The sequence below is a fragment of the Piliocolobus tephrosceles genome, chromosome 10 (assembly GCF_002776525.5).
Source record: "Piliocolobus tephrosceles isolate RC106 chromosome 10, ASM277652v3, whole genome shotgun sequence".
NCBI lineage: Eukaryota > Metazoa > Chordata > Mammalia > Primates > Cercopithecidae > Piliocolobus > Piliocolobus tephrosceles.
The window spans coordinates 16,948,061-16,961,154 of NC_045443.1; positions in this window are offsets into that span (position 1 = coordinate 16,948,061).

The following is a 13,094-nucleotide window of genomic DNA, read 5'->3' on the forward strand; positions in this document are numbered from 1 at the left end:
GTGTTTTTTATGTAGTGCACTGACAGCCAGTAACCGAACCTAATCCGTCAAACTCATTTCACCTAAGACCTCAAGTATAACTCCAATTCTGATCCTTAAGGTAAAGGTGTCACTGAAGTACTTAGTTCCTGAACTTTTGTTTTTGAACACATAGTACTCTGGGAGTTGGTGTAGAAGTGTTATTTCTCTTGTACTGAGAAATAAGTCATTATTTTTGGATGTTGCATTTAAAAATATTACGTTTGCCTGTAATTTGCTTATAATAGCTACAACCTTATTCAAGCAGCCATTGATAGAGATGTTCTTTTGCAGCAGTAGGTTTGCAGTTTAGTAAACTGTGTGATTTTAATTTTTTAATTTAATGCAAATGAATCTTTTGGAAATACTACATTATTCCTGGTAAGATAAAAATCAGGTATTTTAATTTTGCCTAAATTTCAAAAATTAATCATAGGAATTTGGATGTATACCATTGATCTTTAAAAGAATCTGACACTTTTAATTGTGCCATGTATTTTTAAAGCAATTTTGTGGAATAGTTGTATTTTAATATATCTCAAATTTATTTCTGCCAGCTATTTAATATTTCTCATGATTGAGAGGGCACTAAAACTGGCATTTCAGAACTATTTCTGCTCCACAAAATGTCTGCCCTTTGTTTACTCTTGTGTTTGTTGGGCGATTTAGTGTTTTCTGGAGAACAGGGATCATTTACAGATATAAAAAGACATGTAGTAATATTTGCTCTGTAGATACGTACTATGAAACAGCTAAAAAAAAAGGGTAAGAAACCATCAAAACCAAAGATTATGTCTATCAGTAAGTTAGCAGAGCTTACTGTGTTGTTAATGATCCTACTTCAGCAAGAACAGTGAAACTCCTGTGGTATATAACTGACTGCTATTTTACGTGGAGGAGTTATAACAACTTAGAAAAGAAATTTAAGATGCTTGGTCAGTGTGTGTGTGTGTTTTTAAAAGACCAATATATTACCATAGAATATTTACATCTATTAGTTTTACTTTTAATATTCAGAACCACATGATGGAGCAACTTTTACCTTCAAAAATTAGTCTAATATTGCTTTGGAGAAATGAGAGCAGCAAACATTTCTGGATTCAAATAACTTTTGGAATTGCATTTTTAAAAAGATGTGATTGTTAACTAGCATCAATCATGTTATAAAATGCTGTCTATTTAAATTTCTTGGATCTTTAAGGGAAAGAATTTATTTTATTGAACATTTATGCAAGAAGAGAGTATTCTTATTTCCTGATAATGCTTAAATCTCTAAAAAACTTAATTTTAAATGGGTGTCAAAACTTTGGCATAATGTTTATAAGAGAAGTAATTTATAAGACACTTGTATTTGACTATAGTTATAACTTTTTTAAAGCAAATTGCATTATGATTATTACCCTATCATTACATTTCAATTAGAATCTATTTAAATATCATTGATATAATTTGGAAATAAATATTTGCAGCAAGTCAGATTTGAATTAAGAACATGTAAATACATTCTGATATTTCTAAATTTAAGTCTCTCTTTTAAAGTAGGCTTAAAGATAATAAAAGCATATATAACATTTTTTCCAATTTGTGAGTCAAGTTGGAAAACGGCAGGAGTTTATTTTAAGTAAATATTCACTGTCTAATGAAACACATGAGATTAAAGCATCAAAAATCTGTGGACACAATTATTTACTTTCGGGCCTCAAAAGATCATAACATTGCAATTCAGCCTTAGCAAGGATGACGGAAAAAGTTCTTACTATGTTAAATGCCTTGGAAACTTTCCCCAAATCATAAACTCAGTACAATATTTTTATCTTAAATGCATAACATTTAAATGCCATCTCTACAATTATCATTCTCTCCCACTGCCCCTGAGCAACTCCATCTTATTGCACTGATCTCTGCATCACAAGAGAATAAAAGCACCTGCCTCTCTAAATAAATAAACTCAGGCTTTGGTTCCTTGGTGGCTCATCAAGGGAGTTCAAAGATAAACAATTCAATCAATTACTTGGTTTTTTCTTTATTAGAATAAAATACCAGTTTAAAAGATTTTTTAGAGATGAACAGAATATTATTTTGATTGAACACATAAATTATTTTGGCATCGTGTTAAACCTAGCCTCAGGGTTGCTTACTTAAAATAAATCTGCACTTTTAAACTCTTCCTCAGGATACTAGTCTTCTAATTGGCAGATTTCAGATTATTTTCCATATTTTTCTTTTCCATTATGATTTTGCCTGGCTAGTTACAGTCTCAACTTTCACTTGTAATCAACCTTATTCACAAACTGACTAAATAATCTACTAAGATGTTGTGAAGACATGAAGAAAAGATACCATTGACTCAAAGTACCTTGTTTACCCCTAGCTATAGACCTCTTGTTTCTCATTCACAAATTCCTTTTTGTGGGTCAAAGCCTGTGAGAACTATTTGTTATCAGGTATATACATGTGGGAATTTAGTTTACCTCAATAAATATGTGTTGAGAGCTGTGGGGAAGGAAAGAATGACAGATTCTTCCCTTAAAGAGTTCACAATGTAATGAGGAAGGCAAATATTTAAGGGGAAAATTTAGATATTTGCATATGTACTAAGGGAACACAGAGAAAACTCACTGTATTAGTCTGTTCTCACACTGCTTTAAATAAATACCCAAGCCTGAGTAATTTATACAGGAAAAAGGTTTAATTGACTTACAGTTCTGCATTGCTGGGGATGCCTCAGGAAACTTATAATCATGGCGGAAGGCAAAGCAGGAAGAAAGCTTCTTCATGTGGCGGCAAGGGAGAGAAGAGTGAACGAGCAAAGGGGTAAGAGCCCTTATAAAACCATTAGATCTTGTGAGAACTCACTCACTATCATGAGAACAGCATGGGGGAAACCACCCCCATGATCCAATCACCTTCCACCATGTCCTGCCCTTAACAAGTGGGAATTTGAGATGAGATTTGGATGGGGACACAGAACCAAACCGTATCAACCACTTACTATAATCTAGGGCTGTGGACAGCACTGGGGAAGACAGCAGATGATATGACCATTATCTGGGCTCTTAAAGGGTAAGCATATGTAGCCTGGCATCACAGTGTGTGTGTGTGTGTGTGTGTGTGTGTGTGTGTGTGTGTGTGTGTTTATGTGTGTGTCTGTGCACATGCATGGGGTGTGTGTTGGGGGCATGGAGAATGGGCCAATGGATGGTAGGGAGATGAAAGACATTTCAGCCAAGTCCATGTAACTTATATTAACATGCTTTAAAAAGGCATGAAATAATGTTGTGTACAAGGGATTGAATTCAAAAGTCACTCAGGGATAAGAAGAAAGTAGTGAGAAAAGAAACTAGATAAGTAGATGTGGTCAGGGCATAACAGGCTTTATATTCCATCCTAAGGATCATGGCCTTTATTCTGTAGGTGGTAGAGTAACATTAAAGCAGAATAATGACAAGGTTAGGTCTATGGTTCAGAGGAGTCATTTTAGCAAAAGCTCAGAGGAATGGATTTCAAAGAGGGCAGCTCTACAACATGGCAGGTAAAGGGAAGGAGGCTATGGCAACAGTGCAGCCTTGATTAAGGGCAGCGTAAAATGTAAGGAGAGAAGATGACATATATGATAGCAAAAAAGCTATCCATGTCTTTTATTCCCACCATTAACCTTTTATATTAGAGGAGCACAGGACATGGAGAAGGAGACCCGTGCATGTGATGGAGTAATGTTGAAGATTAAATAAGTTAATGAACATGATCAGTACTATAAAAGTGTTTACTATTATTATTATTATCGGGGGCAAGGAAGAGTAAAACTCAGAATGATTTACTGACCTTAACATACAGGCGTCAGTGGAGAGCTGCACTCATGGTATAGACCCTGGGGACATGGATCTTTTAGAGAGTCATGAACAGAGAAGATAAGGCATGCAAAAGAGAGAGTCTTGGTAGCTGTAGACAAATGGAAACTATCTTTCAAGCTATATCAGTGCACCAAGGCGACACAACAGAAGTAGGGTGTGCTCTGAGTCATTTCATGCAGAAAAAAGGGAGATGTTTGGATTAGCCACAGCTTTTGCTGTACCTTAAATAGCAGCAGGATGCATTCAGAATCCCCTGAAAATAAGTGTCATTGCATTCTCTTTTATGCTACCATCCTCGGAAAGTACACTAGGAAGATGCAAAAGCATTTGGATAGAAATCCATAGAAGTGACACATGTACATTCCATCAGCATTTTTGCTTTGCTCAAGGATTTTTGTTGGACCTAAAAAAACTCTGATCTGTTTGGAAAGAGGATTTGCATTTGCAAATAGATTTACAGGCAGATCCAACAAGCGGCACTTTGCCATTTGCAAATCCACTCGAAACATCTGGGTTCCTGTCTAGCCCTAAAATTCTTATATAAATGGACAACCCTAAGATCATAGTTTGGACACGATTTTTTAAAAATCAAGATAAATGCTAAGTAATTTGCATAATTTGTTGGTTTTGAAAGCACAACCTATTTCGTTAACAAAATAAAAGAACAAAGAGAAACGCACCTTTTTCTGTTAAAGGAGAATTAAATAAGTGAAATCGATAAACAACAATAAAAGCACTTTGACTTCGTTAACTGGAGAAAGGCTGTGTGACATTTCCGTGAAACAAGCTTGTTAATAAGGATTTTAATTTAGCCTGAAATTCTACCTCTTCTCCTAATGGTAAAATAAATTTTTTTTAAAAAACTGTATCAATGACTTATTTATTGTGGTTCTGAAGATATATCCTAATTGCAACTTTTTTACATAAAAAGGAAACTAGTGAGGTTCTTCTCTAGTATAAAAAAGTATTATAATATAGCCAATATAAGATTTAGTCAGGCTAAATTTATATTGTACCAGTAGACTGTAAGAATTCCATTAATGCTCCATTGATATCATCAATGAAGGAAAAGGCAAAATGGATGCATTGCTTCTGCTCCACTGGGTCTGTAATGAAGCAGCATTATAGCAGCTGCTGTCTTTTTAAACAGCTTTGCTTTTTTTCCCAGGGCAAGACTTGGTATATTGCAAGATTCTCCAGAAAAATATCTTTTGACCTTGTGGTCCTTTCTTTTTATTATTTTTTCCCCTAAGAACCATGGCCTTCCACTTGCCACTGTGGTGCTATGGCATAATTTAAAACGTACAATGGAAATTTCAAATAAAAAGGAAGAGTTTGAGATTGGTACTGCCAAAGGCATCTGTGGCAGTGAATCCTAATAGTTCAGGAATCTTGGCCATTAGAAAGTTTCACAGCCTTTAGTGCTATGATGGATAACCTGCTGAAGGAGTGGAAATCTCAATCATTCTTTCCTTTCCTTGGTTAAGAAAATATATACAAAGCTTTCTACAAAGGTACAATTAATATTTTGTCAAACTATAAAGCCATAGTGCTGAGCTAGATTCCCATCCAATTAGCCTGTTTGTTTCAGCTGTTGGCATGACATGACCCTGGTTGTCATTGCCAAATCATTCATGCAGCAATTCACTCTCATTGCTAAGGTGGCCTAAATGAATGGCCAGGTGTATTGAAGTAAGTTCTTTCTCTCTCTCTCTCTCTCTTTCTCTCTCCTGTTTCCATGTGTGTGTGTATGTCTGTGTGATTTGACAACTTCTGTACATCCACCCGAAAGAACAGAATAGAAGATATTTCAAGGCTAAAACTTTTAAATGATGAAACTTAAACTTTTGAAATTATGTTGCCCTGGGCATCCATATTAATAGGAGGGGCAATATATGCAAAGAAGCACAAGAAAAATATAAAGAATGCACTAAATCAGCTGCAAATAAGAAATTATTGAATAATTATACTACTTGAGCTACCTTTCTAAATTCTACAAGGTGAAGTTCTGGGTTTCCTATGATCTAAAAATATCTGACACTCTGTAGATATTCAAAACATATTCTCATGGTTTTCCAAGGAGAATTGCCCTGAATTCCAAAATTTCCCATTCATTGCTTATGGAATATTACTCTTAGATGATCTAGCTCAGAATTAAGATATACAATAACAGGCTGGGCATGGTGGCCCACACCTGTTATCCCAGCACTTTGGGAGGCTGAAGTAGGAGGATTGCTTGAGTTCAGGACTTTGAAACCAGCCTGGGCAACATGACGAGACCCTGTCTCTACAAAAATTAGGTGGACATGGTGTTGTGCACCTGTAGTCCAGCTACTAGGGAGGCTGAGGTTGCAATGAGCCAAGATCACACCACTGCACTCCAGCCTCAGCAAAAAGTGACCCTGTCTCAAAAAGAAATCTCCAATAATAATTCTTACTCTTGCATTTACTTATGCACTGAAACTCCTGCCTCTCTTCATCTGAACTCTGCCAACAGATATATACTTTTTTCAGTGAATGGTACCACCATTTATCTACTGTTGACAATAGCCACTTGGATGCCATCCTAGATTTATTCTCCATACTCTACAGCAAATCAAGTTATTTGGACCTATTAATTTTCCATCTGATGTAGCTCTCAATTCCATTCATTATTCCTCACCATCCTCGCACCCCTTAAGTTTAGACTTCAAGTGTTTTTCCCTTTGATTTCTGATTATTTCATTTGATTATATTTCAAAAGTTTACCTTTCTTGGTCTTCTTCCTTTCTTTCTAATTTATTCTGTACATAATTATCAATGATCTTTCCAAAATGTCACACTAGTATGTCACTCATCTATTTTAAAGGTATCAATGGTTTACCAGGTCATTAAATATAAAATCTGAACTCTTTAGCTTATACAAAGCCCTTCCTGATCTGCCTTCTTATGCCTTTGCAGAATTACCTTTTCCTCTATTGTTATTGGATCCTTACCAAACTGCTTGCAGTTCCTCAAATGTTCCATACTTTTTCTTGCCTCTTTCCATTTATATGTATTATTTCCTCTTCACAGAATGTTATCTTCCTTTTCCCCATGATCAGTTTCAACATTTCACTTATCACAGTGAAATTAACACTTCTCTATGAATCTCCATGCTATGAATTTTGGTTTCTCTGTAACAATTAGTGTATACCTTCAGCATAGCACTGGTAATATTATAATATGATGCCCATTGTACTCATTTCTTCTAGCATGATGTGAGCTTTTTGATAGTGAGGATGGTGTCTTAAATCTTTGTCTTCAACAGCAATTTTATGCTTGACTTGAGTTCATTCATTCAGCAAATACTGATTAAGTAGTTATTATTTGTAAGGAATCCTTCCAGTCATTGGAATGAGCAAATCAAAGCTCCTACTTTGTAGGCTGAATTTTGTCTTCCAAAGCTCAAGTAAGCTTACCTGGTTGGCAATACCCCATACGTACTGTGACAAATCATTTCTGGGAGAAGACAGTGTTGTTCAAGATACAATGGGAGAGGACACCTGGAAAATCTACATGTGGAAGTCTTGAATATGCCTTATGTACTTCTTCCCTTGATTAATTTTAATCTGTGTTCTTTCACCACAATAAACAGTAACCATGAGTATAACAATTTCCATCAGTTCTGCTGATTTTAGCAAATCACTGGCTTTGGGAAACCCTGGCCTTGCAGGTCTTGTCATAGAGAGTGGGCATGGGAACTCTCTAACTTTTCAGGGGCTAAGAAATGTGGGGCAAGTAAATATTTGTGAGCATCACTGTGCTTACCACTATCCTGCACAACCTATTTTCCAACCACCAGCTAGAGAAATTCCCTAAAAGGTACGTCGTTTTACCTTTCTGCTCAAACCTCTCCAATGATTTTTCAGTTTATAGGATAAAAACCAGATTTGTTAATGTGGATTACAAAGGACATGTATAATACAGTCTTTTGCAAACTGCCTGATGTCAGAGCCAACTAGTTTTCCTGGCAAGATAACAGCTACAACCCAACTGGCTTTCCTTGACCATTTTAAGCATGTATCTGTCTTATGAATTTTGAACTTGCTATTCCCTTTGCCCTTAATATTCTTTTCACTCTTTTCCCCATATATCATTTCCCGAATACTCTCTTCAGTACCTCCTACCTGTGCCCCTTAAATTCCTGTAGTGATTTTCACAGGGCCATCCCCCACATAGGCATCCCTTTCTAAATGCAGTTTTCCATTGCCCATCTGCCTGACCATATGGCAAAACCACTGGCTACCACTCATGGGTCAGTAAAAGCCCAAACATAGTGGTCAATTCTTTCATCACGGCAAGGAAAATGGTATGCAAATAAACTCATCGAACTAATTTGTTCTTATCTTCTTCAGTCATTTCACACGCTGGTCTTAGTGCCGCAGTCTTGCAAATAGGAAGCTGTGTTTCAACCTTGAAAATACCATCTATAAACCAAGCATCTCTTTGTTGGTCAACAGAGAGCTGTTCCCAGGGCACTGTCCATGTGATCATAGGATCTCTCAGTTACTTATGTGGTTCCAAGTCAGACCTATGGAAAAAAAGGCTCAGTAATCACCATCCTGCATTCCCTCAGTAACATGTTTCTGCACAAACCATACTCATTTTATTATGAAACTCTTCTGGGTACTACCCTCTTTATAAAAACGTTTTTTCATCATTTCCCAAGACGTTGTGGGTATTTCCGGTTTCAAGATTATCTTATGTCCTTCAGTCATAGGAACAGTCTCAATTAATGCCCAACAGAGACCCAGGAATTTGTTCCACAAGCACCTGTATTGCATAAATATTCAATTATAAGAAAGAGGAAAATGGGTTTTGAGAAGAAAAAAAAAAAAATAAGAGACTTCACCCAGTCAGAGGGGTCTAAGAAGGCTTTCTTAGGAAATGTAAATCTATGCTAATGTCAGATTATTTTAGCCAAACAAAGAAGAGTGTTTCAGCCAGAAGAAATATGGTGTGCAGAGACCATGAGTTGAGAAAAAGCCTGGCACATTTAAGGACCTAAATAAGAACTCCAGGAGAGTGAATGTGAGAAATTGGCTCCAAATGAGGCTAAAAGCCTACAAAGGCCAGAAGTTTTAAGACCTTAATTCTTATTGCTGTATTTTTTAACGTCAGCAATCTTATGTGTATTATAATCAATTCAAAAAATATATATTGTGACAGAGAGAGAAAAATTAGACATTATATGCCTGTGAATAGGATGAAATGTTATTTCCTAAATGTTACTTATCTTCTCCATAGCAGACACATTTCTATGTAACCCCTATCAGAGAGGTACAGAGATGAGGGACTTTTGCAAGACCAAGGTTATTTCAGATTCTCCTGGTTGGCATGACTCAAGAAACTTTGTGGAATCTGAGAGGTGCTTTCTTTTTCAAAATTGAAGCTGAGGAGCATTTTCCAAAGGTCTTTCATGTAGGGCAAAGAAGAACTTAAGACTGAATTGTGATATAAAAATCCATCAAATGGGTTTGTTGCTTCTACTTTTAGTTTGAACTCCCGTGTGAGTGAAGATGCAAAGGAAAAAACAAGCCATAAATGAAAAGATATTAGGTAACCTTCAACTTTACAAATCTTATCTTTTCTTTAGCTCCAGCTATTATAATTATCATCAATCAAAATGAGTTGTCAGTGAAAAAGATTATTTACCATTTAAACCAATCTGATAAACATATTATATAATAGATGTTAGGTTAAGTATCATACTTGAAACAAAGAGTTCCTAAAATTATAGCCTTGAAAATGTATACTCCTGGGCATGGTCACCTTAGCAGTCCATGCGTGTTTTTCACTTATAATCTAAGAAGTCTGATTTCCCTAATCCTATTATTGAATTAATTATACATTCTTAAATTGGTTCAACCATGTGGAAAACAATGTGGCGATTCCTCAAAGACTGAAGAACAGAACTACCATTTAATCCAGTGACCCATTACTGGGTATATACCCAAAGGAATATACCCATGGAATTAACCTAAATGCCTTTCAGTGGTAGACTGGATAAAGAAAACGTAGTACATATACACCATGGAACACAGCCATAAAAAGAACAAGATCACATCCTTGGTAGAAACATGGATGGAGCTGGAAGCCATTATCCTTAGCAGACTAATGCAGAAACAGAAAAGCAAATACCACATGTTCTCACTTATAAGTGGGAGCAGAATGATGAGAATACATGGACACATAGAGGAGAACAACAGACACTGGGGCCTACTGGGTGGAGGGTGGGAGGAGGGAGAGTATCAGGAAAAATAACTAGGAGGTACTAGGTTTAATACCTGGGTGCTAAAATAATCTGTACAACAAATCCCCATGACACAAGCTTACCTATATAACAAACCTGCACATGTGCCCCTGAACTTAAAAGTAAAATTATTAATTACACATTCTTAATTATTTCCATTCTAACTAGTTAATACGCATGTGATATGTATATTATAGTCTTACATCATTTCCCTTAAAAGTAGAAATATTGCTAAAATAAAAAGAAAAGATATTGTATTATCCACCTGAAAATAAAAAATTATACAGTAGTGTGAGGGTCAGAAAGGGAGAGAATACAAAATTGCTGTTTTTATATGTATTATAATAAATTGGCAAGTTATCAAAATATTACTAGGCTAAATTTATTCATTAAACAAATGTTTATTTAGTAGCTATTATTTGCCAGATACCAGTCTAGGCATCTGGGCTAGTGCAGAGACCGATAAACAAAGATTACTGTGTTTGTGGTGTTGCTTTCTTCTGGCAAAGTCAGTACATAACAGCTATATTACAAAGTGATAAATGCTATGGGGACAAAAGCTAGAACAGAACACAGGGATAGGCAATATCAAAGAAGGGATGCGTCAGGTAGAATTTTAAACACTTGGGAAGTGTACACTACATTGAGAGGGTGACATTAGAGCAAAAACTTGAAGAAGAAAGAAATTAGTCATGCTTGCATCTTAGGGGAAGGATATTTTAAGCAGAATAAGTACCTCAAAGGCGTTGAGAATGTACCTGGTATGTTGAGAAAACAGGAGAGAGGACAGTATGACCAGGGTAAGAATGGCAGGAGATGAAAACAGGGTGTAGAGAACCAGATCATTCAAAGCCTTGGGTTTTACTGAGAGTGGTATGAAGGGTTATTGGAAAATTTGAAGCAGAAGAGTAACATGATATGGCTTATATCTTAAAGAATCACTGTGGTCCTATGTTGGAATTAGATTGTGGGTAATAGGACATAAGATGAAGCAAGGAGATGCAATGGTTGGTTTTATGTGTAAACTTGTCTATGCTGAGAAGACATATCGTAGATGTGGTTGGCACCCATAAACAGTTGACTTCAATTAATGGAGATTATCCTCCATAATGTGGGTGGGCCTCACCTAATATGTATGTGTATATATATGTTTATAAATACATGATTATGTATGCACACATATGTGTATATACATGTTTATAATGTGTATATATTCACACGCCCATATACTCAAGGCCTATTCTGTTTCTCTAGACGATCTTGACTGATAAAGGAGGCTATTCAACAATGTTGCAAAATAGACTGGTGACTGGGAGCAGGATGGTAATAGTGTAGGTAGTGAGAGCACACATATGTGTATATACATATTTATAATGTGTATATATGCACATGCCCATATACACATAGCCTCTTAGTTCTGTTTCTCTGGACAATCTTGACCCATAAAGGAGGCGATGGCAACAATGTTGCAAAATAGAATGACGGCTGGGAGCAGGATGGTAATAGTGTAGGTAGTGAGAATCATTTGATTCTGGATTTATTTATTTCAGAATTTCCAGACAGGGTGGGATGAAATGTAAGAGAAAGAAAAATCAAAGAGGGTTCCAAGGTTTTCTGCCTGAGTCAACTTCATTCCTGAATCCAGGGACATCAGGAAATGATCAATTTAGGTGTGACTATCATAACTAACACTTATTTAACTTGAAAAATACCTATTTGGGTATTATAAAGGAAGATATTCTTGTACTCAATAATAGAATGATGTAAACTTGGGCAAATTAATTAACTATAAGACCAACTTTTCTCACCTGATGAAAAGTAGGCAAAAAATGCCAGGCTCACTCAGATTGATGAAACTTAAAACTGATGATATATGCAAGTTATTTTGCACAGAGCCTGACAATAAGTTCTTAATAAACCATTTAAAAAGTATTTGTATTATTCCATTACTGAATATCAAACTGTACCAAGTACACATAATACTGGGTAATTAAGAGTTAATGCAAGAAATGTCCATCTAGTCACTGGATGAGGACTGCTCCCAGGTAGGGGCCCATAATCTTTGGCAAGGCAGCTCCCTCTAGTTAGAGAGCAAGTCTGAAAGCGGGGGGTGCTGGTTAATAGGACGTGCCAACTTGTCTGGGCTAAGAGATTCCCAGGTAGCTTTGAATACATTATTTCTGACTGTGTCTACGAAGGTGTTTCTGGAAGAGATTAGCATCCAAATTGATAGACTGAATAAAGAAGATCTACCCTAACCAATGTAAGTGGCATTATCCAACCATGGTGGTCCAAATAGAACAAAAAGGCAGGGCCAGGTGTGGTGGCTCACGCCTATAATCCCAGCACCTTGGGAGGCCGAAGTGAGAGGATCACTTAAGACCAGGAATTCAAGACCAACGTGGGCAACATAGCGAGATTGTCTCTGAACAAACAAACAAAAAAGTAGCCGGGTACAATGGTGTGTATCTGTAGTCCAGCTACTTAGGAGGCTGAGGCAGGAGGATTGCTTGAGCTCAGAAGGCTGTTATGAGCCATGATCATGCCACTGCCCTCCAGTCTGGCTGACAGAGCAAGACCCTGTCTCTTAAAAAAATAATAATAAAAATAAAGAACAAAAAGGCAGAGGAAAGGGAACTTTCCTGTTTGAGCTAGGACATTCGTCTTCGGCACTTGGACATCAGGGCTCCTGGCTTTCTGACATTTAGACTGGGCCCAGGACTCACACATGGGTATCCCACACCCAGTTCTCAGGCTTTTGGACTAAGACTGAATTGCACCATAGGCTTTCCTCATGCTTCAGCTTGCAGATGGCAAATCATGGGCCTTCTCAGCCTCCATAATGAATCATTTGAGCCAATTCCTATTATCTCTCTCTCTCTCTATTATCTATCTATCTATCTATCTATCTATCTATCTATCTATCTATCTATCTATCTATCTATCTATCT